This window comes from Gorilla gorilla, chromosome 2 (genome assembly GCF_029281585.2).
Source record: "Gorilla gorilla gorilla isolate KB3781 chromosome 2, NHGRI_mGorGor1-v2.1_pri, whole genome shotgun sequence".
NCBI lineage: Eukaryota > Metazoa > Chordata > Mammalia > Primates > Hominidae > Gorilla > Gorilla gorilla.
Genome location: NC_086017.1, coordinates 11,564,950 through 11,575,979, shown reverse-complemented (window position 1 = coordinate 11,575,979; position 11,030 = coordinate 11,564,950). Strand labels below are relative to the sequence as shown.

The following is an 11,030-nucleotide window of genomic DNA, read 5'->3' as shown; positions in this document are numbered from 1 at the left end:
AGAGATGGGGTTTCACCGTGTTAGCCAGGATGGTCTCGATCTCCTGACCTTGTGATCTGCCCGTCTCAGCCTCCCAAAGTGCTGGATTACAGGCGTGAGCCACCGCGCTTGGCCTAGAGCAGGGCGAGGCCCCAAGGCTGAGGCCTCGCGACCATGGGCCAACGTCCCAGACGGGTGTATTATTTTAGTAGTTACCATCACAATCTTTAACATGCTTCTTAATTAAAATGTTAATCGAATACCTTAATTATCTCCTGAACTTCCATAGCAGTTTCACTTTCACCTTCACCTTGATGCTTGTCTGAGTTTTGTTCTCCCGATAGTTTGCACTCTTGGTATTACCATTTTCCTTGTTTCCATCTCAAGCTTGCTGTTTGCTTGCTGCTCACAATTTTTCACTTTGGTTTCAGCATACCGTTCTTACATATTGTGAACCCAGAAATGATTAAAGAGACTCTTTTATTAAGGATGCAATGTTTTTGAAGAAGAAATATCTTTCAGAATAACTAAACCACTCTATTGTTGAAATCCCAGCCATTAAAATTCACAAATTTCTTTCAGCTCAAAGAGCAAGGGTTTCTAGAGTAAATTATTTCCTAATCCAGAAAATTGACAGTTTCTAATATGGTGCTGTGTCAACAGCATGTGAACTGGCAGGGATAAGACTCCACATCTCCAGTGGCAAGGTCAAGAGGGAGCTCAGAACTCTGCAAATCTTGGCAAATTTCTTATACTTTCCCATTTTAACTCATCCCCCATTTTCTGCTTTGAAATAAGTGTAACTATCTACAATTTTCCCCTTTATTATATAAGTCACAAAAAGAAATCCAGCACTCCCAAAATCATCCTTCATGTCCTTTCCTCTCCACACTGCATTGCACATTCCACTTTTGACCCTATCTTTATTTTCCTAACTTCTGAAACCTTACAATCAATCATTAGTAAAATCCTCTATATTGTCTTTCATAATGTTTGCTTTTCACTCCTTTACTCAAACTTCCTAGTCCTCCATTCCCCAGAATCCCTTTTTACCCTGAAGCCTTATGATAATAGTGGCTATATTGTTTCTGCACCCATTATTCTTAAGCTTAAAAGTGTGGTTGCCGAGTGGGGAGAATCGCTTAAAGACAGGATTTGAGAACAGCTTGGCCAATAAAGCAAGACTTCATCTCTACAAAAATAAAAGTGGAATTGATGATCTTCTTGTTCTTCATTGCTACTTCCATGTAATTTTTCTCTCTAAACTTTCCAGCTTTTAATATCTTATCTTCTAATTCAACCACCCTTGTCAGTCATCTGGAACTTCCTGGGTTATTTCCTTATTTCCTCAAGATTTTACCGCTGACTCACTGTCAATGTCTCCCACACTTTCTCTGTTATTATTCTCCATGAAGTCAATATCCACAAAAGTGGTCCCTCCTCTACACTTGCTTCTTATTTCCTTGTTGTTCTCTATTTTAATCATATTGTCTTCCACCCTACTTTAGTCACTTGGTGATATTGTCATCACCAATATGTACATTTTCTATATAAACTCAATTTCAAGTATTCTATTCTACTTGCAGTTTACTCGTTTTACTAACCCAAGTCCAGCAATTCTTCTGTCTCACCAGGATCTACTTCATTTGTCCTTCTCCTGATATCCTCACTTCCTTTTTCTTTGCTCAAGGTTTCTCATCCTTGCAACACTTACATGGTGGATTGGGCATTTCTTTGTTGTAGGGACTGACTTGTGTATTATAAGATGTTTAAGCAGTATCCCCAAAAGCTACCCATTAAATATCAGTACCACCCCCACCCGGCTGTGACAACCAAGGATGTCTCCAAATGACCACTGCAATGCAAATTAGACCCACACTGAGAACCTATTACTTGGAATAAAGCCCATGGTGCATTTTTATAACATTCTATTACATGCATCCTCAACTTTCTTGGCTTTTCCCACTTTACCACACATAATAAATCCAATCTGCCATTTACTCCCACTTACATCTTACAGCTGAACATAACCAGAAAACACAGAACCATCCTAAATCTTATCACTTTAAGTTCATGATTATTAACCTTAAATGAGTCTTCAAGACTGATAATTATAGCACATTTCCTGACTCCATCCATGCTTACACTCTTTTGTATCATAATTTCTGCCCTCTCTCATTTACCTTTTGTCACCTCATCCTCCATCTTCAACCTCCATCTAATTACCTTGTTCTTTAACAATGAGAAAATAAAAACCATCAGAGGGAACTTCCACAGTCTCCACTCCACATCTGCAACTTTACCAACAGCAGTGTCTATATATTATGCTTCCTCTCCTTTTATAGTGGATGAGCTGTCCCTGCTCCTAGCCAAGGCTAATCCACTTGACATTAGTTTCTAAACCCTCTTGCTTACTCAAGTTATGTTGACAGAAAATCTTCCCATTCTCTCCTATATCTTCAAATGTCATTTTTTAATTTGAGGACACATATGCTTTTATTGCTACAGACTTTAAAAATAACTTCTTTTTAAAAAGTAAACTTATAAAGAAAACATCTGGCCTTCTTTTACCCTCCGTGGCTGCCTCATTTCTGTACTCCCCCTTTTTAAGGAAACTTTTGACAAAAAAAAATTGCTTCCATTCCTGCCTATCCATTCTCTCTTAAACCCATTCCGATTGACCTTTGCTCCCACCACTTAATCAAAATGCTTCTTGTCCTGTTCACCAATGCATGTCGCATGGATAAATCCCATGGAATGTTTTTATGTCAGTTTAGCATTTGACACAGTTGATTACACTGCCCTGTATGTAAAACATCCTTCACTTCCTCCTAATTTTCTTCCTAATTCTTTGGCTGATTCTACTCTGCCTTTGTTGCTGGTTCCTCCTCAACATCAAAAACAGAGCCTTGGAGCTAAATAACCCACTTCGGCAGGAAGATATCCAACTGCATGGCTTTTAATACCAACTCTTTACACAAACCAACAATGCCAAATGTGTATCTTAAGTCTGGACCCTTTCCCTTGAACTTGTGACTCATATATCTCAATGCCTACTTGATATGTCAACTTAGATGTGTAATGGGCATCTCAAACTTAACGTCTCCCAAAGTTGAGCTCATGCTTGTCCCATCCAACATCTGTGCCACCTATTGCCTTCCTCATTTACATAGACACATAGACATATAGTAAATCCTCTCAGTTTCTGCAACCCCAGTTCTGTTTTTTGTTTTTTTTTTTTTTTTTTTTTTTTGAGAGGCAGTCTTGCTCTGTCACCCAGGCTGGAGTGCAGTGGCATGATCTCGGCTCACTGCAACCTCCACCTCCTGGGTTCAAGTGATTCTCCTGCCTCAGCCTCCTGAGTAGCTGAGATTACAGACACATGCCACCATGCCTGACTAATTTTTGTATTTTTAGTAGAGATGAGGTTTCACCATGTTGGCCAGGATGGTCTCAATCTCCTGACCTCATGATCCGCCCGCCTCGGCCTCCCAAAGTGCTGGAATTACAGGCGTGAGCCACCGTGCCTGGCCTGAAACCCCAATTCTTGAAGTCATCCTTCACCGTTTATTTTATCTCATGCTTCATCTCCAAATGCATAAAAAAATCACATGGGCTCTAACCTTAAATCTACACTTAAGTCAAAAACTCTCACCACTTCCACCACTGTCAACTTGATTTATGCCATCATGGTTTCTTTCCTATATTATGGCAGCCTCTGATCCCACCCTGTTCTCCCATTCAGCTATGGTAATATTGTTAATATATAAGTCATAAAGTTCATTCCCTAATCAAAATATTCCAGTGAATTTTATCTTACATAGGCTAAAAGCCAAAGTCCTTGCAAATATCTACAAAGTCTTACGTGATCCAACCCATCAACCTAACCGCTTCCTTTCGGATCTCATTCTTTGTTTCAGCCACACTTGTCTTTTTGCTTTTCTTTGAAGACGTCAGGCACGCACCCACTCAGTGGCATTTCTACTTCCTATTCTTTCTCCCCAGTTATTCACATGGTATAACCCCTCAGCTCCTTTAGGTCTTTGCTCAAATGCTTTCTTTTCAGGAAGGCTTTTCCAGGTCACCCTTTCAAAAATTGATTCCTTCAATCTATACTTCGTTCCCGTATTTCCTGTTTTTTGTTTTTTTCTTAACACTTAATACCATCTACTATGTAATAAGATATATTTTACTTGTTTTCTTCAACTTACTAGGCTGTGCTTTTCATAATGAGAGAAAAATTGTTTCCCTAAAAAACAATTCATTTAAATCCTCGGTATACCTAGCACAGTACCTGGCACACAGCAGGTACTCAATAACTATGTTTAAATAAGCCACTGAATGAAATGCAGAGTATTTATTCAGATGTTACAAGAGGAAAGACTTGAACTGATTTTTGGAAGGTATGTGCTTCTTTCACTGAGTTATATCATCACTAGCTTTAAATTTGTGTCCTTTCATGATATAGAGCTTCGATGTCAGAGACCATATTTATGCTCCCTTTTGATTTCTACAAGCCTAGAGCCAAATTATATATACTGAGGGTTAGGACCACCCCCTTACTGCCTCCATTTTTTTTTATACATCAAAGAAAATAAATTATTGGCAAAAATATTTCCCACAATTCTCTTTCTGCTAAGGAAAGAGGATCAGAAGGCAAATCTCCCTACTAATTTCCAGGTTTGTTATAGTCTTAAGAATCTACACGAGATATTTCAGGTATAATAATAAAACAAATGTGTTCTGTCTTACTAGGGAGTAAGAGTTATAAAAAAAAATACCCACATGTTTTATTTCTGCTCTTAAGAAACTGAGTAGAGCTAGTTAAGATGAATTGCTTCTAAGTGCAAGTGAGTTTTGGCAAAAATTAATTATGCTATGAACATTTTAAAATCTAATATTTATTTTGAATTTGACTCTTTGATAAAATTCTGTATATAGGCTTGTATATGTTAACGAAATTCAGCATTAAAAATGTTGTGACTGAAATAATTTGCATAAGATTGTTGTTAAAAAGGATAATTATGCTTCAACATAGTTAATGTAAATGCTGAACTGTTTAGAGATATATATATTTTTTCTCCTTGCCCACTCCATGAACCCTTGGTTTTATAAAGAAGTATAATATTATTTCTCCTAGCAGAACTGTTTTTGAGCAGACCAAGTCTATTTCTATGTTTCTGCTGTTCAAAATTCAGTGGTTCGTTGACCTATTTCTAGGACAAAATTGTTTCATACATTGCAGAGAAAATGTCTGAGACATGACATTCAGTGCTAGGAACTATAATTTTAGAGGAGCACTGTCAAAATAGGATATATCCCTTAGTATAGCATATGGTTAAATGAGCAACTTCTGTAGTAAGGCAGACCTGAGCTCAAGTTGCACCTCTGATTTTTTCTGTCTTTGTAATCTTGGGTGAGTGACATTGCCCCTCTGAATCTCACAGGGCTTGCATTTACACAGTGCAGACAATAGGAGCACAAAATCCATTGTGGTGTTGTGATAGTCCAATGTGAAAATCTTGCAAATGAGGAACTGTATGTCTACATTTACTCAATCTAGCACATTGCTCAATAAATTTTACGTATGGTTTTTGTTGTAGTTATTTATTTCTGGACAGAGAAAAGATGCAAAACTGCATGATCCACAAAGTGATTAAAATACCTGATATACTTGGAGGCTAAGGAAATATGGGAGATGTCTTTACCTATTCGAGAGTGCCTTGTGGAAGATGAATTAGACCTCTTCCGTGTGGTTCCAGGGAGAATAATAAGCAGTATTGGGTGAAGTTTAACTGAGAGAAACACTGAGCTTAACATCTGGAATAGTGCAGCAGACAGAATAATGGTTTCTCAAGGTTGTTCACACCTCAGTCCCTATCACCTGTGACTGTGCTGTATTACACGGCTGGGAATTTAGGTAGCAGATGGAATTAAAGTGCTAATCAGCTGACCTCAAGATGGGGCAATTATCCTGCATTATCCAGATGGGCCCAATGGAATCCCAAGGGTCCTTAAATGTGGAAGAATAAAGAGAACAATCAGTGTGAGAGTTACGTGATGTGAGATAGACTTGAACAGCCATTGCAGGCCTTGACCATGGAACAGGATCACGAACCAAAAAATGAGGGTGGTCTCTAGAAGCTAGGAAAGCAAAGAAAATAGGGTTTCCTCCAAAATCTCCAGAAAAAAATGCAGCTCAGCCAACATCTTTATTTTAGTCCAGTGAACTCTGGTGCATACTCTGACTGCCAGAACTAGAGGATAATAAATTTATGTTGTTTTAACCCACTAAGTTTATGGAAACTGATCATAGTAGCCACAGGAAACTAATACAAACAGCCTATTAAAAACATGGACTGGCTGGGCAAGGCGGCTGATGCCAGTAACCCCAGCACTTTGGGAGGCCAAGGTGGGTGGATCACCTGAGGTCAGGGGTTCAACACCAGCCTGGCCAACATGGTGAAATCCCATCTCTACTGAAAATACAAAAAGTAGCAGGGCATGGTGATGGGTGCCTGTAATCCCAGCTACTTGGGAGGTTGAGCCAAGCAAATTGCTTGAACCCGGGAGGCTGAGGTGGCAGTGAGCCGAAATTGCGCCATTGCACTTCAGCCTGGGTGACAAGAATGAGACTCTGTCTCAAAAACAAAAACAAAAAAAAGAAAAAAGAAAAGAAAACAAACAAAGAAATACAGGAGCTATACAAAATACAACATAATTATTTCCCCATAACTGGAGGTTCAGAGAGGAGGTATCTATTTTTGGGGAAAGTGTCCTAAAAAAGCATCCCCATGTGATGGAGAGAGTTTGATTACATGAAGCTGAGGGTGTTTAATGGAAAATATAGTAAGAAAATCCAGAATGAGTCATTCTTTGATATATGGATTCAGCTGCTATTTTTTTCTTGGTAATTCAAATGAAGCTATTATTGTTGATATGCCATATACTGTGGACATTAAAAATTACTCAGCATGTCTCCCAAGGTCACATACTCAGGCTCACCCTTCACCTTTTCAATGGAGATAAATGCATCACTCTCGAGATAGAGAACTTATTTTTCAAGGACAGGTTAAAATCTATCCCCATCCTCTTACTGTTTCTCCTACTACCTTGGATTCTGAGTTTGCCTCTTATGCAACAATACAGACTGTTAAGGTGCTAGTTTATGTGACTCCATCCCCATACGTTCCCTGAATAAATAAGCCAGCAAGGGCCATTTTATCTTACCTTTCTGCTTTACTTTTCTCCAAAAGATGGATGTCACATGTATTTCTTTGAAAAGGAAACAGATACATTTCACCTTAGTATGAAAGCATCTTATTTATTTTCAACAATTTTTGTATTCCTCAGGATAAAACAGATACATGAAGTTAAAGCTAAGTATATTTTGCTGATGAGTATATTTTTAGCTCATTGCAGAAGTAAAACAAAAATTCTGTACATGCAATGTGGCAGAGGACATCAAAAGTGGTATGAACATGTGTTAAAGAAAAAAGGAAAATATCAAAGACTGTGAAGTCTAAAAAAAATCAGCAAAATAAATTCCTCTGTTTGTTAGTGATAGAAAAGAGAGTAATAGTATTTGAAAAATCAACCATTGGATTATATAGAAACAAACCAGCATTTTTCTTCATTTTGTTATGACAGATAACAGTATTAACATTTTTAATTTGTGTACATTATGTGTGTTTGTGGTCCAATCTGACATCAAAATTATACTCCTTTTTCCTGTTATTTATGACACAGTGGTTGCAGAGGAACATGCTTCTGGTACCCGGTGGATTGGCTGGCCTGTGGCAGAAGGCATTGATGGTTCTGGCTTTCCCAGTCTACTGGCCGCTGCAGGATATAGTCTTTTATGTTGCCGTCATTTCCTAGAGGCAAGGCAATTTGGCAGCCCTTAAGCTCAACCTTGTAATTTGTCATCTTCCTATGTATTTTTAGCTGGGTTGTTCCACTTTTAATTCTGGATCCTAAAAATGCAACATGAAAGTAGCTTACTACATCCTGCAAGAAAATGTTTCTACCTTTTCCTCCTCCTTCAGCTGCTGCTACTGCTGCTGCTACTATTACTACTACTGCCACTACTACTAATGGCAGTTACCATTGATGGAGAGCCTAAAAAGTACAAGCACTTTAAGAAAGCTTTACATATCTCATTTAATCTTTGCAAAACATGATTGTTATCACCATTTTACAGACAAGAAGGTTGAGGCTCAAAGAATATAAAGAACTTGTTACCAATCAAACTTACATATAATGATGAATCCAGTATTCAAGTTGGGGTAGTGAGACTCCATAGCAGGTGCACTTTGGCTAAACGTTATTCTATCTCTCTGCACCTGTTAACCCTATACCTTCAGTGACATCACAATGTGTTACTATGTTTATTATTGTGCATACTCTCATATTTCTTCATCCTATATTTCTCTCGTTTCATACTCTCTGTGTGAACAATGTGTATAAACAAAACTCCCATAGCTGAAAGCCAATGCAAACTTCTCTTTTAGGCCAGATTATGTACTGAAATGAGTAGATGCATGGGTATAGGAGACTAATATGGTTAAGAAGAGAAAGCAATACCAGAATTCTGAAAAGAGGAAGAAATTTCTGGAGAGTTATTTGTTCAACTATTTTCATTCTTTCTTCTCCCCTCATCTCTAAACAGTTTGCCCTAAAATGGGGAATGATTTTGTCGATGCTCTTGACCTGGTCATACCACCCATATTCCTTTCCCTTCTTCCCATTCAACATCAAAGCTCTCTATCAGGGCCCAACACTAGGACAATCTATGGTCAATTGATCCCAGTAACTTCTCTTTATGCTTTTTAATGTCGTCTAGGAGAGAAGTCGCCTGCCTCATTTTCAACATGTTTTATTTGGTCATTTTCATAGTGGCCTTATTTTTGCAGTTCTTCAGTCAAAGTGTAACGGGAGACCTCGGCTTTATGTAATTATCAAAGCCTTGTCATTGGTGTACTGTGTCATTAACAGTTTTACATTGGTTTGCCAGAAATGAGCTGACCACTGTGTTGCATTTTCCCATTGTTCATGGAGAGACATTTTTGAAAGTCTAAATCACTTGGCAAAGGCAGTTAGAATTCTCAGGGGACCAGAGGTGGCAGGGATGGCTGAATAGGCTAATGTCCCTATGTAGTTTTTTCTCACCACATTCTAAAGCATATAATGCATACACTACCCGTCTTGTTTTCCCACAGAATCCTGCTTCCTGCTCAATAGGCCCTCAAATCAAAGAGATTTATACCATAAATTCATCACCTTTATTGCAGAATTTGGTTATCTCTCTTTCTTTTTGTATTTTGATCTTGTTCATATTGCCTTCTCTCCCTCGTTTGCATATAGAACAGCCTATATTCTGTTTTGAAGAACTGAACTCAGAGAGGATGTGTTTGTCAATATGACTGGCTAGCAAATCTTTGATTAAAAGTTATGTTACTCATTACCATGGAAAATCAAAGTGGGAACAATGCTTACTGACCATTTTTGGAAACAATTTCTTGCTCATTGCTTTCTGTGATCTTTCTTAAAAACAAAGCTGTAAATTGCTACATTTCACTGAGATGGCAACACACAGAGCAATTTTTATTTATGCAAAAAGATCCCATTACTCATTTTTCTTTCAAATTGGTTTCTAAGAGTTTCTACCTGAAGGAGTGCTAATATTGGCAATTATTTTAAGATGAGTTAGTCAGTATTTGATAGAGTAAAACCTCCATGTTCTTTGGTTGACAGGTAACTATCAATGCTGTATATTTTCCCAAGGATAATGGTCAGAACCTGTGAGCTACAAAATCAATAATATGAATGATTATTTTCCAGTGAAATCAATGGATCTAACTCCTATGAAATGTGTCCAACATGAATGAAAAACATTATGATAATGAACTCATGCTGGCAGAGTGGAATGAAGCCCTGAGAGACCCTCAGTTTGTTTACCTGCAAATGAGAGCTGGTCTCAATGATACAGACAGTCTCAACCTAATGAAACAAAGCTAGGGAAACAAGTAAAATAGGTTTGAAACGTTAAAAGGTCTCTGAGAGGGCAAAGGATTGCCACACAGTCTACATAAAGTCTAGAAACCTTTACCCCTTCCCTCTCAACAGATATTATGATATAGTGACAGCAGAGTATGTTACCATCTTGGGTTATCAGTGAAATTAAATGTCATTGGGTTCAATCCTGCATCCAGTGCTTGAGCTTCTTCTACTGTGATTTCACCAAGTATTAAAAAATGCCTCCAGGGATGAGGAATTCACTATCTTTCCAAGTATCTCACAATAGAACAAGACAGCAGAACTGGATAAACAGTATAGGAGTCCACAGGCATAGTTGTATCAAAAGTGTGCTCAACAGGAACATCGCAGTAAAATCATTACGCTTGAAGAAAGAAAGATCTTATTTATGGACTCCATTTAAAAATGCTATTTATAAAAAAGTTTTTGACCTTTAAAATCACATTTTATGGGCCATGGACTTAGTGTTATAGAAAATCTTACCATATGCATCAGTTCCTCACTTGTATGAGGTAAAAATAAAGCATAACTACATTGCTTTTCAAAGCAAAATCAGGGTTCATCATTGCAAAGCATCTGCTTACTTGTTGTAAGGTGAGTGAAAGAGACATTATGTTTATGAATGAGCAATATGGTATTAGACCTTTCAGGATTGAGATCAAGAAGGCAGGAAAAAAAGGTGGAAAATGTCCTTTTCAAGTGTACTGTCATGAACTGGGTTGACCTACCATCATTTTAGCCTTGATGTTATTGGCATCGAAAGGTATTTGACACATAATGAGGATAGTTGGAATTGACCTACTGAGAATTATAATGGAATGTGAACCAGAGGCAAATAAGAGCTGCAGCTTAATTTGTTGAACCACCTACTTCTCAAGTATCCCATACTGCTTGCCAGAGAGTCCAGGAATACTAATGACAGCAGGTAGCATATATTATCAGCTTTAGGAATGTCACTAACCTAAGGGTGAGCATTCCTTACCTAGCTCACCAGAGTTATATTTGTATAAATC

The 11,030-nt window shown here is 38.0% G+C and overlaps 1 long non-coding RNA gene across 1 annotated transcript; it reads right to left on the bottom strand.

Moving 5' to 3' along the window:
- Positions 1-247: 247 nt before the first annotated feature.
- Positions 248-8,283, bottom strand: LOC129532697 (uncharacterized). The gene is made up of 3 exons (XR_008678542.1): positions 8,237-8,283; positions 7,210-7,254; positions 248-419 (listed from the first exon to the last, which is right to left on the bottom strand). It is a non-coding gene; the product is annotated as an uncharacterized lncRNA (long non-coding RNA).
- Between the last annotated feature and the right edge of the window lie 2,747 nt (positions 8,284-11,030).